The sequence below is a fragment of the Dicentrarchus labrax genome, unplaced genomic scaffold (assembly GCF_905237075.1).
Source record: "Dicentrarchus labrax unplaced genomic scaffold, dlabrax2021, whole genome shotgun sequence".
Taxonomy (NCBI): domain Eukaryota; kingdom Metazoa; phylum Chordata; class Actinopteri; family Moronidae; genus Dicentrarchus; species Dicentrarchus labrax.
The window spans coordinates 28,879,947-28,894,001 of NW_026136706.1; the positions used below are offsets into that span (position 1 = coordinate 28,879,947).

Sequence of the window (14,055 nt, forward strand, 5' to 3'; positions counted from 1 at the left end):
CGATTTGGAAAATCAAAAAAGAGGTCGCCATTGTTTACCTTTTTCTTCTTCTTCTAGTGCGTAGAAATAGCAAAGTCCGTAGCCTTTCCTCAGTTGCGACACCTCTGTTCAGGAGAAGACTGCAACTAGTGTTGCGACCACCACGCGCAAGTATAAATAGTTACAGCACTCCCGTGACATCACATTGTCACGCTACAGGTCGGTATATAAGAGCCATTAGAGACTAAAACTGCTGTTTTTTCTGTCTATGTCAGTGAATTTAGGGTTTATTATGACCAAACCAGTGTTGTTTTCGTTCACTTTGATTACCGTCACTTGCCACTAAGTCACTTTTTACACGTGACATCGAATTTCTGTGTGTTGTTTTCTGATGCATTGTTATGTATAGTGTGTTTTGACATATTCCAATGCCAAAGATTAATTTCTATTTTATGCTAATTTAATGGACAATAAATTCAATTCAATTCAATTTTATTTGTATAGCGCCAATTCATAACAGAAGTTATCTCAGGACACTTTTCAAATAGAGCAGGTCTAGACCGAACTCTTTATAACATTATTTACAGAGACCCAACAGTACCACCATGAGCAAGCACTTGGCGACAAGGGCAAGGAAAAACTGCCTGTTAAAAGGCAGAAACCTAGGACAATAAACTAATTTGAATCTGAAAAATAATTAGTGTAAGCAATACCTAATATTTCCAATGTGTTTAACAGACCCAGTTTTGAATGACAGCAGTAATAGCAACAGAAAGGTGAAAAGTTTCTTCAAAGCACTTGTGTCAACACTTTGCATTTACCTAAAGAGTTACTACTGCAAGTGCCACCTCAGGGCAAAGTCTCTGCCTTTATCCTAGAGGGCAGAACTTAAATGAGACTGTTTCATTTTCAGTAGAGCCTGCAGGGCATCCATCAAATCACCCTGACCCCGCATAATTACAGCCCAATACAGGCAGTGAGAACGACCCAGACACTGTCCTCTCTTTGACAAAGGACAGGGGTGGTCAAAGTGCTTTGTCTTAGCCACATAGCTGGTGAGTGTGTGTGTGTGTGTGTGTGTGTGTGTGAAGGGGGAGAGAGAGAGACAGACAGAAAATAAGAAAGTGTAGCACAAAGTGTTTTATGCTTTTTTTCCACAGCTCTGTCCATTCTTGCCCAGATTTATGGGGCAAGAATGGGACAATAAATAGGAGTGGGACGGGCTTTAAAAGAGTGAATGAACGTGTGTTTAATTTAGTAGGATTGTAGGTGTGTGACCCCAAGTTTCACATCATTCATAATTCATATAATCGCCCACCCCTCAGTAACGCAAAAGATTAAGAAGGAACCAGGATTTCCTTTTGCAAATACACCTTTCATCGGCTGAATCTTTCTGGTGGATGGATAATAAATAACTGTCAAATGAGTAAGGGAAAATCACCTCAAGGCAGGGCAATAAACAGGTTGATATGCCCGGCTCGTGGACGGCTTACGGTCACCTTCCACAAGCCGGGTAAATCAAACTGTTTATTGCCCTGGCTTGAGGTGATTATCCCGTTTATTCTACTTCTTGCTTGCCAACATAATAAAACAATTCAAATACTTTAATAATTATGCTTTTTCTTATTCGTATTGCATGCTTATTAAATGTATACTCTGTTTGAGTTCATCTCCCTCAAAAAGTAGTCTCCTTTAGAACTACGGTGAATAATGTTAGCTCAGCTGTAGCTAATTAGTTTCTATAGCAACCGCACAAGGCTGCATCTGGTTCACTGGTTTAATACCATAGTTGCTACATTGTATCAAGTCAGCTTTAATTATGATCGATCAAACATGCATTCCTTATTCCAAATAATTTTTATTTGCAATAAATGTATGACAAAATTATTGCGATTCAGGCGATTCATTTATGTGTATTAAACTGGACATTCCCATTGATGGTAAAATGAGACATAGAGAAGGGCATAGGGAAATTCATGGCAGAGAAAGATGAATCGGACGAAGTAGGCCGAGAGGATTGCGCAGCTTGGGGGGGAGAGACTATGCTTGCTGCGGAGGCCTGCTGCGGTGCGGACAACACCCGACTCCAAACTTTTTTGTCCATGTTGGATGGCGCCCAGTAGCTTTTGAGGCTGGATTCACACCTGCAAAAAAACTAATAAAAAATGCAAACGCAAAATTTGCAGTAGGCTTCAGGTAGGCTTCAGGTTATTATTACCACAATTAATTTATAACCTGGGCTTAGGCTTACCTGTGTCCCGTAACAGACATGATTTGTCTGGACTCCACCCTGGCCTCAGACAGACGACGGACAGCCGTGCTTCTAAGACTGTGGTTGGTGTATTTGGTGGTCAGACCAGCTGCTTTGGACAATCGTGGAAGCATGTCCCCCAGGTAGTTCTTCCCCATCGGCTGTGTGGAGTACCAGACATGTGGTTGGGTGTCCATCACTGCCCCCCCGGTTCCGCGGTCTATGGATGCCGGTCATCGTTGCCACACTGTATGGCTTGCCTACTAACAATTCGTTTAGTTCTTTGGCGCTGCAGGTGTCTGGGTCAGTTGTCACTGTCAGTCTATCCTGTTGGTGGCTCTTCCACTCGGTGAAAACCTTTATAGCAAAGGCAGTTGCCTTTTTCGTGTTTGATTCAAGGGCCCTGTCTTCAATTGTACGCAGCTCCTCATCTGTCAGATCTCAGAAACGGGTACCCTGGGTCTTGTCTTTTGCTTTTGTCATTCCGTCGTCTTCGTCGCTCTTTAACCAGTCCTCAAATGTCTTCCTTACTCCAAATAGATTAAAATTGACAATGAATTCGTCCATTTCAATCTTTTCAATCAATTCTGCCAATCAGAATCAAGCATTCTTAAACGAAGTAGAATACAAATATTTAATTACCCCTCCTGTACAAGCTGAGATCTCTATCTATCATCCCGTCCTCCCTCGCAGCACAAACAAACGGAGAAAGTTCCACGGGAGGCCTTAACAAGACACTGCATGCTTCCTGTCCTCTCTGAACTCTAGCGAACATATCTGTCATGAACAGTAAATTATGTGGAGTAGAGTTTAACTGAGAAAGCTGTAAGTCAGACTGGGAGTCACAGATTCCTGATGAAACATACTGGCCTAGCTGCCAAAAGTCAGAGTGCTTAAACAGCACTGTTACATTTTTTCATCCTCACTGGGTGATGACTTTTAAACCAGTGGACTACTCCTCTCATGTAAGACTTTATCCCCCCAAAAAAGACCTTCTGTCAAAATTCTTTTCTGGGTTTAGTCTAAACTAGATACACAGGTCACATCGTTTAACACAACTTAGGCTATCACTGCAAAAAATATCCTTATCCTATCCTCTGAGTAATTTTCATGTTACTGAGTCATGTGAAAGAACCAAATATCATGCATGCCATCGATCACTTGTAAAACATGAATCTGATGAGAATCTAAGAGACATTGTAAATAATGTGGGTACACATGATTGAAGGTGCAGGATTTTCTGATCTGCCACATATCTATATGATTTTTTGATGTGCAAGAACTTACTTAGTAATATTTATTGAGTCCTAAAATTCTTTTCTCAAAACAAGTAAAAACAATCCACCAGTTTCCAATAGAAATGGGAATGTTCCACAAATGTTCTAGCTGGTTTCTTGAAATTAGAGCTGACTGCACAAGTGTCAAGAAAAATTACACTGATGATGGTTTCTTCTGGCTTGGTCAAACACAAAAGAAGATTAAAGCTTGAGTTTACCCACAACTAGCAGCTAACATTAGTCTGACCATGGGGTGAGATGTCACTGTTGGTTTATCAAAGCAAAGCTAAAAAATAAGCACAGCAGAATTGCCAGATAGGTCGGACTACCGTGTTTAACTATATAACTTTAAATGTTACAGTTATATAGTTATAGAAAATAACAACAGAAATAAACACATTTGCCGATTTTATGTATCTCCACAATTCAAATCAGCTGCCAGTGGTCTACCTGGAAGTGACTGTTGTTAGTGCAACGTCACTCTGATTCCATCTGTAGGACTTTTTAATTATGGCAGTGTTGAGTAGAGTAAACTCTTTTTGTCTCAAGCACAGTGCTATAATCTGTTACTTCACTTTAAAAACATTGAAAAAAAACAAATAAAACATGACATTTAACTATGCATTTGACACTGACAGTAGGCAGCCAAAAAGGAAACTGTAAGAATTAAAGTGCTAAGTGCTGTATTGCATGTTGCTCTATTGCACTAAGCTTGCAGCTTGATGGAGGCTGGGACAAACAATAGCTGGTCTTTGCCTCAATAATACGGTTTGATTTGTACTTTTGCACTCTGAGTCTTCTTCTTGATGGCACAGGTTCATATTCATCTATTTACCTAAACCAACACTCTTTTTCTCCAGCACTTTTGTGTGCCGTCTGCCACACCGATCACCTGGAAGCTCTGCTAACACTTTCTGCTGCTACTGCGGCTCAGAGAAGGAAGGAAAGCTCATTCAGAGAGGCATTTCCTGATTGTTAAGGTAATGAGCCCCATCAGTCCTCAGACACACAGGATTAACCAAATCTAACTGTGGCTAATTAGATCCGTTAGTGCCCTCTCTTCAAAGAATTGCAAGTCGCCTGCATTTTTCAGTAAAGGAGTGAAAAGAAAATATATTAGCTACTATTATTAAAAGAGATGGAATCATCATTTGGGTGATGATGTTTAGGCAGGAAGAGGACAGAACTGGAAAGAAAAACATCTTCATCATTATTCCAAAACAGGTCTGAGACCTGGCCTATAGTGAACTTCCTGGTCTCAGTGGAGTAAAGGTCAGGGGAAAAAACACACACACACACACACACACACACACACACACACACACACACACACACACACACACACACACACACACAATCCCCCAATGGTGTGCGTTTTCTTTGAGAGGTAAAGTCTTGGTTGGAATGCATGGGTGCATACGGGCGTGTGATAAATCGTATGCTGTTTTCTTTTTCAATGATACATTAGGATACAGGCTCACAGACAATTGTAACCATTTATTCTCTTAAGCAAACTTCAGAAATCCACCTGTCACCATTTCACTGCATCATTCATCATCATTATGGTCATTACTGCCTCCTCAGGGCTGTTGTTGGGGATAAGCTCTGGCTTAGACAGTCTGCAGGACACTTCAGTTCTGAGGTCAACAGCTACAGCTACAGCTCCACCCTTGCTTTGTGCATGTAGGGAAAAAGAAAAAAAAGGCATAAATACAATTAAAAACACACACAGACACAGCACATGGACTGAGTGAGGCTGCTGGTAGCATCATTCCTTTCTGCGTTATTCATCAAGACAGTGAAGGGGACATTCATTTCCATCAGTCTGAAGAAGGAGAATTATCACATATTATCTCTGACATTCACTGGAATGCATCTGGGGGAGAGAGAGATAGAGAGATAAAGAGAGAAAAAGATGGGGCTGGTTTAAGGTCTTGCCAGACCAGCTTGGTTTGACGTAGTGGTGTAAGATAAAGAAGCAGGAAGGAAAGAATGAGAGAGTAGAAGAGGGACAGAAAGAGGGGGGAGAAGAAAACAGGGGGGAGAAATCTGCAAAACAAATCAGTGGAGCATCTGTTGTACACACATACACACTCAAATCAGCACACAGGGAGCGTAACAACTTACAAACATGCAATGACAGCAAGAAAGGTTGCAGTCACGTAGCCATGACAACAGGTCTCCAGTCAAATGTGTATGAGACAACATGAATGCACAGTCAGCAAGTATGCAACATTGTCATGTGGCTGAGAGCTGGTCTGCTGGTACGGCACTGGTCCCAACTCCTGGGCTTTTGAAAAGTGAAGTGTACACACATTTTAACCCAAAAAAACATTACCAATGGACACACCTTCAACAAGCAACGAGGGAATGCATGGAGAGAAGTTAGTCTCAATGCTGGGAACAGATGCATCTTTCAACATACACCAACCGTAGTGAAGAAATATCAAAAACATTTACTGATAAATACAACCCAGACAGTATTCATTAATCTAATAACAGCTTCCTGTGCATAGCAACATTTTTTGAATATATATTTGCAAATTGAGTGTGTGTGTGTGTGTGTGTGTGTGTGTGTGTGTGTGTGTGTGTGTGTGTGTGTGTGTGTGTGTGTGTCCATGGACCACCTGATACTTGGTTTACAGGCTTCTGAGACTCTTTTCCCAGCCTCCGATCCATAGAACGCTTGTTGTCTTTAAGTGCAACTTGATTTATGTAGAATTTCAAAATGTTTTCAATTATTTGTTTGTGGATCTAAAAATGTATTAGTGAACGCCATAAAGTACTCACAATATCTTCATACACATTTGTAAATCCTGCTTTGATTCAAGGATCATGAGATATGCATTTCTCACCAGTATTGAAGGTCCAGGTTTCTTTTCATTAGTGAATAATCACCTGAATCATTTAATTTTCATTATGTTAGAATGAGCCGCTTTTATCTATAGAGGCGGACTCCACCCTGTTGAGCTGCCTTGTTTCTACAGTAGCCCAGAACAGGCAAACCAAAAACTGGCTCAAGATAGGGCCTTTTGCACTGTAGTTTCTGCTTCACAATTGGAATGAGAAGGTGAGGCGAGGGTATTGCAATCTGAAACTGAAACTACACTGCTAGATGCTAGATGGGAAAAGGGGAAAGCTCTCTGAAGGCCAGTAATAATCATTTTCATCCTAAATATAAGTAATGATAATCAAATTTTATTTTGAACAAAAATATTCACTCTTACTTACACTGTAAAAAAGAAACCATGCTATTTTTATGGTAAAAAAACTGGCAGCTGTGGTTTCCAGAACTTTATGTAATAAAAATGGTAGAACTTCCTACTGTTAAGATACAAGGATATTAGTAGTGTTGATCAATATTTTACAGTGTAAAAGTTTTTTACCATCTGAAAATTCCCTTGAATGCTATGATGGTGGTTTTCAGTGCAATTTAGTCTGTAAGTCTGTAATATAAAACAACTACTTTATTCTCTATAAATTCCTTTTAAAATGCTGTATAAAGGCTTTGCCATTAGACATCACAGTGTTTTACTGTTACTGAGTTTACTAAGTTTACAGTCTTTTACTGTCATGGTTTGACAGTTTTTCATCATAAAATCAGCACACATTTTTTACAGTGTATTAAAACAACAAAAATAAATGTTTATTTTTATTGTTGCTTTAACAATTTGCCTGTTTTAAAATGAAAAAACCCTCTCCTGCAACTTCCAAGCGGCAAAAGTGCGACGCGGGCTGCTGGTCGTATGACCTGCGAAATATACTGATCTAAACTTACTACTAACTAATGTTGGAGTTAATTTCCATGCTATGCCATAAATCAAGATCCCAGAGAAGAAAGGAGAAGAAAACAAGGATCTGGCAAGGGCTTTAAACCCAAATGACCTGCTTCTTTTAGTCATCTCAGAAAGCTGCTCCCAGCCAGGCTGAAGAGACCAAAGATAGCCACGACACTAAGAGAGATAGTTAGCATCAATGAAGGAGCCACCACCACCTGTGTGTGCCTATGTAGCGCTCATCATTGAGTGTGTTCACATAGGAGAGAGCGGGAGAATGTGTTGAGTCAAGCAGATTTGGGTTGGGCCCATTGTATGTTTTTAGGGGCCCAGACATTTCTTAGGGCAAGCTTAGTATTATTAATAATGAGTTGGAGCTCCGGTGCCAGTTGAGTAGTTTAAGGTGGAGGCTTTCTGATATTGCACGATACAGATTGGAAAGCTCTCTAAGTCAAGTTTTATTTTTGACTAATATAAATACAACTGACCTGACTTTGGTTCAACGGCAAAAGGAGTCCAAGGTAGAGAAAAAGGACAAGGTCAACCATGCAGAGGAGGTCCAAGAATCTCTGAGCTCCAGGTGTGTCCTCTCTGTGCGTCTCCTTGACAAAGGCTTGGCACTGTCTGCCGGGAAGTCTGAAGTGTTGGAAATAGAGCACATACTACAAAAACCAATCGCCTAAATTAGACACAATTTAGTGTCAGAGCTGTCCTTCAAGGGAGATTTTAGTTGTTTTTTCTGGTGATTGCATTTATAAATGTTGTCATCCACACATTTTCTTGATATTCAACTCAAACACTCATTTTAACTCTGTGTTTATGTTGAGAATACAAAAATTTGATTTTAGGATAATGCTGAATCTTACAAAACAAACCATCACCATATCACATGTTTGTAGAATAAATATCTGGTGTAACTAGCAACTCAGCAGTCACAAGCACATAACAAAACACTGTTTACCAGTAGTCAAGGACAGCAGCATTATCATATCTGTTCTGAGAGCTGACCACAGCAACACACTGCCAAAACCACATCCCCTGCATGATGTAAGACTCATCACAGGACTGTATGAAAGCTCTGTGAATGGGAAGCATTAGTAATGGAGCATTAGTAATGGAGCATTCACTGTCTCTGATGTCTGATTTCACAGGGAGTGTAATAGTGAATGATATTTTGTTTTAGAGGAATCATTTCACACATTTCAAGTTTTTTAATTGCATTTTTTGTTTAGTAAAATGAATTAGCATTAACCGTATGTTTGAATGCGAGTTGAATGGAGGACTTGTGGAGGCAGACGGGGAGAGTTCAAATAGGAGTCTGTGGCTTCAAAGAAGCTGTAAGTGGTGAGAACACGGACAATGCCAATACCGAGTGGAAAGGTTTCCCGGCCTTGTGTTTCAGTTTCCACTAGGCTGATATTATATGCACACACGTCTAGCTATCAGGAGCTGAATTAGCCATCTGGATTGGCTCTTATCATTACAAATGTTCTGCTTTAGCCAAGCTAGGCTTACCTGAGTTATTCAATAACCAAGCACATGGTTTCAGTTGACAAGATGACTTTTCCAGTGAGGCTATATGTTAATCTGTTGAAACTTTAACTGCTTGGGAATGACAGGGACAAACACAGACAGAGAGAGAGAGTGTGTGTGTGTGTGTGTGTGTGTGTGTGTGTTGGAGTAGTCTGACTTGGGCTACCTTCGGGGACACATTTCAGATCAGTTAAGACTAATTAATTGGGCATGGTTTGTCCAGTTGCCAACAAAAGCCGTGCCTCGATTTAGGAAAAAGATGGGTTTTTTTGGCTATGGGTTAAGACTAGGGTTAGGGTTAGGGCAAGAAGTAGTTATGATTATGGTTTGTGTGTGTGTTGAAGCAGTTAATATTGTTTGGTTTGTTAAGGAAATAAGGTATGAATGTATATTGTGTTTGTGTAAGAATGTGGAAATTTATTTTATGTAAAGCAAAGGTGTGTGATTAATTGCCTGACAGCAGGAGAAAAGTACAGTCCCTTCGCCATTTTCAGGCAGTGATGTTACGATTCACAGTAATTATAAAACTTTGTCCTGGTTTATGTAGTCAGAATAATTTCTTGGTGGACTGTTGGTAAACTCGCTGCCAGAGTGGTAGGAGTGTTGGGGTTATTTCTCACACACCCCCCCCCCCCCCCCCCCCCCCCCCCCCCCCCCCCCCCCCCCCCCCCCCCCCCCCCCCCCCCCCCCCCCACGTGAAAAACCAACCCACCCAATTTAAACAACCCCCATCGCCAGACAGGATCCCCTTTCTAAGGGGGACTCTTGGGCGGTGGGTTTTTTTTTTTCCCCCTTTCTCTCTCTGAACTGAACTGAAATGAAACACAAGAGTGGAACTGAACTTGAACTGAAATGAAGTATTACTTCATACTGTATTCTGTCCTCATAATTGTGAAAGTTATGATTTAAAGTGTTTGACTTGAATAAGATTTTTGGAAATGGTGTAAATATTATTTGTTTTCTTACTTGTGAAGGGAAGAAAAAAGAGTTTACTCAAGGATGTAGGAAGGAACCAAAAATAGATACAGCCTATTAACATAAGATAGTTACTTATAGACATATACATATATCTGAACTAAATTATTTCAAACCTAGGTGAAGAAAAAAAAGGAAAGTGAGTCCTACTTTACTTTTTGTTACCTGCAGGACTATTCACTGGTTCAAATATTTGTTATGTGTATTGTCTATGTAAAATTTCAGTAAACTGCCGGCTTTTGTATTTAAAGTACCTGCTCTCTGGTTTCATTTTGTATCGTTACCCCACTCCGTAGAACCTAGAACTGGTCCAGTAGCATTAATAGGGTTGTATTAGAGTATACATGTGCTACACATGCTCATTTCATGTTTCTATTCTCAGGCCAGGTGGGATATATAATCTCCAGGAGTGAACTTGCTCATATGCCAGAACTCACTCATCGGGTTCCTTATGACTCTGAGCTCCTCTTTCCAAGGGTGAACCCCCGACACCCTGCAAAGGAAACTTTTTGTGTCCACTTGTATTTGTGATCTGGTCGTTAGCCAGAGCTCATGATCACAGGTCAGAGTTGCAACATAGATCATCTAGTAAACAGGAAGCTTAATCTTCAGCCTCAGCTTCCTATTCACAACAGACTAGTACAATTCATACATCACTGCTAAAAACATACCAATCTGCCTTACCTTCGCTTGCAAACAAGACCCTTAAACTAAACAGAGTACCATGGCACCACACTGATTCTTAACCTCTCTGTAAACTGCCCCACTATGGTTGTGGTCCAATGAGATCAACAGATGACTATGATTAAAAAAAAATAAAAAATAGCCAAGGCTTTCTATAATTCATCTGACTCTACCTCCTCTACAATGTGCGAGGTTAGGTTTAGTTCCTCTAAGAGTTCCGTTAGTTCTGATCTTGTCCCAGGACATCAGTGGAGGCAGGGCCTTGTTGAGTTGCCAAAAATATTTGAAGCCAAAAATCCAAATGACCTTCAGAAACTCATTCCATACCCATATTTTGTGTTTTCGTGTAAGCAGAAACTGCAATCCCTCCGGATTCTCACCACGTCTATACTTATTGAGGAGCTTCTTTGGCTCATCAAGCCTAAAAAGCCCCCTTTTTCAGCTGGACCACTTTCTGTTCTGACTGTTGGTGTTGTTCTCATGACCAGTACTTATGACCAGGCCAGAAATCTGTGCAGCAGCCTCTGTACTGTCTTCGAACATGACCAACTCAGATTCCATACACCCAAACTCCCTTGGGTTACAGAGAGAATTCTGTCAGAGGTGGGAGTTGTAAACCTTTTCAGTCATAGACCTGAGGCAGATGTTTACAGTTCACCCTCACTGCACATTTGGGTTTACTGGCTCTGTCTGACAGATCCCCTGCCACCTGATATAACTCACCACCACATGATGATCAGCTGACAACTCTGCTCCTTGCTTCACCCAAGTGTCCAAGACACAGCTGTGGATCAGATGATACAATTACAAAGTCAATCATGGAGCACCAAATGTGTTTGGGTATTAGGTACAACTATAACTCCTGTATGCTTAAACATGGTATTTGTTATGAACAGTCTGTGACAAGCACAGACTCTACTACTCAGGTTTAGATCAGGCTCCCTAATAGACATGCGCATATCCTAGGTGGAGTCCTGACACCATGTAAAGAGTCCAAAAACTAACCAGCTGAAAAGCAGATTTAAGCCCCAGTCCCCAGAAGTGAGTCCAACTATATCTAGTTGGTACCTTCCATCTATCTAGCTCTTTCCCCTCTAGAGAGATGACATTACATGTGTCAAGATCCAGTTTTTGGAGCCAGGGATCCGTACAACTACCACCCAGTTGGCAGCAAGATGTCCTCCTAGGCCTTGTCCCAGAAGGGGCCTTAGTTAGGTTGCACTTCTGTCTGATACTGATCCAAAGAGGTCTTTGGACCACTCTAGGTCTGGCCCCTCACTTGGAACCAACTTGCCTTAGGAGACAATAAAGAGTGGTTGCCCTTGACAACAAAGCTCCAAGGTTATAGGGGCATGCAACCACCACCACCATACCCTGATGACATACTACAAACCACATATTTAGGGGAGAAGAGTATACTGGGAAAATAAGTTTTATTCAGACAGTGCTACAAAAATTGTGCAAAAGACATAAAAATAATATTTTCTCTATTCATTGCAACATGTCAACACTCTCAGACACAAGACACTGTCATATTGATAAGATGGTGTCCTAGATTGTTTGTGGGTTTGCCCTCCTTTACCCTAAATCCTTTTATGGAATAAGCCCATGTTTGGACTTATTGCATCATCAATTCAAGGTGAACTTGGGTGATGTGCTGAAATACAGTCTTGTAATCCTCTCTTTACAGCAGTTTGTTTTACATCACTACTCCAACTGTCTGACAGACTGCCTGTACATCTGCGTATCAGCATTTCTGTGTGTCAGGTGCTCCGCCAATCTGTCTTTGGGTCTGTCAGCAGCACGGCTCATAAGTCTCCTCTCAAGATTCAATGCACAACTCAATTAGGACATGACAAGGGCAGGTGTCAGGTGGTCCTTCGGTGTGTGTGTGTGTGTGTGTGTCCAAGGTGTGGTTGTCTGCCAGACCCAACAGGGATCTCTTTTGGTGCAAATAGGCCAGTGTCTCTATCTTTCTCTCCAATGACTCAGATACAAGATGCAATGATGGAGAAACCGATGTTATTTTCATAATTGCAGAAGTAATCACACCCTAAAAAATATTAAAATGGAAAGTAACTTGTAGTTTGAGTAAGTTATTGAAGTTAGGTACTTTTCTACTTTTACTTGATCAGGTTTCTCAAATTGTAATTTCCATTTTTACCTGAGGCATTTTGGATGTGACTATTATTACTCTTTCTTGAATGTGGATTTGTAGGACTCTGCCAACCACTGGCACACACTAACCACACAGTGATTAAAGAGGACTATTGACTCTGGACTTTTATTACTGCCTAATGAATCTTCCATAAAGCTTTGGGACTGCCGCCAGCTATCTGTCTGTCTGTCACCACAGCGGAGTGAAGCCCCTGTGTTTGTGTGTATCCTTATGCACTCACATAACAGTAATGGGGTGATGCGTTCCTTCATGTTTTGTATCTTGGTGTATGTTAATAGACTAAAAATAATTATTATAATTTCAATTCTTCTTCTTCAATGCTTCCTGTACCCCTGCTTAGGGTTTAATCATGCTGCAATTTAGCCCCCAGTGAACACATGAGTCTCACTTCTTATGTGCTGTTTTCTTTTTTAAAGTTATTATTTGTTTGGCCTTTATGCCTTTATTTTGACAGAGACAGCTGAAGACAGACAGGAAAGGTGGGTAGAGAGAGGGGATGACACGCAGCAAAGGGCTGCAGTTCAGATTCGAACCCGGGCCGCTGCAGTATATGGGTCGCCAGCTCTACTGACTGAGCTAACCGGGCGCCCTGTTTTGTTTGTTTTCTGCTCTGTCAAACACAGGATGGAGACGGAGACGTAATGAGATCAGCCAAAAGTACCCAGAAATAGTTTTGCACATTATGAATCACCAGCTAGTTTTTCTGCAGATTTTTCCACTGCAGCAGAAATTGTGACTGACTCATACAGTATCTGAGCATGTAAGAAGTGGGGACACAAAACAAACACACAACACTGACTAATGCATGTAATACCCTGCTAGTCTAGACGTCTTATCTCTGTTGTAATCATACAGGACTTTTAGGCGGATCAGGTCTGCATTACAGGTAAGTGTGTGTGTGTGTGTGTGTGTGTGTGTGTGTGTGTGTGTGTGTGTGTGTGTGTGCGCAAGTTTGTCAGAGTTTGTCATTGCAAATCCAGGGTGGTACAGTGTGTCAATAAAGCAGGAAGGACAGGAAGCAGGGAAAGAAAGTGGAACACACAGCAGAGTGTAATTAACACCACACTACTCTTTCCATAAGACAGACAGGGCCCAGGCAGAGACTGTAGGCTGAATAATACAACATATGCCTACAAGTAGGCATACAATTATAGAACAATACGTTTTCATTGAAATGCACCTGTTTTACCAACTGATGTACTGTTAAAGGTGCAATAAGCAATGACGACCTGAGAATCTGGCCAGGGTCACTAGCTTTTCTAAAGCCTGAAAACAGATCCAGGAGGAGGCACAGAAGTCTAGTTTTCCTTTAGACAACTTGAATTACAATATGCTAAAAGGTTATTATGGAGCAAAAAAAAAATAAAAAAAAAAAATAAATAAATAAATAATAATAATAAT

The 14,055-nt window shown here is 40.9% G+C and overlaps 1 long non-coding RNA gene across 2 annotated transcripts in view; it reads right to left on the bottom strand.

Moving 5' to 3' along the window:
* Window positions 1-457: 457 nt before the first annotated feature.
* The window catches only part of LOC127365400 (uncharacterized), a 177,316-nt gene continuing 163,718 nt past the window's right edge, over window positions 458-14,055 (bottom strand). For both annotated transcript variants that reach the window (XR_007885204.1, XR_007885203.1), the window contains exon 2: window positions 458-641. This is a non-coding gene — a long non-coding RNA (uncharacterized LOC127365400). The remainder of the gene's footprint in view (window positions 642-14,055) is intronic.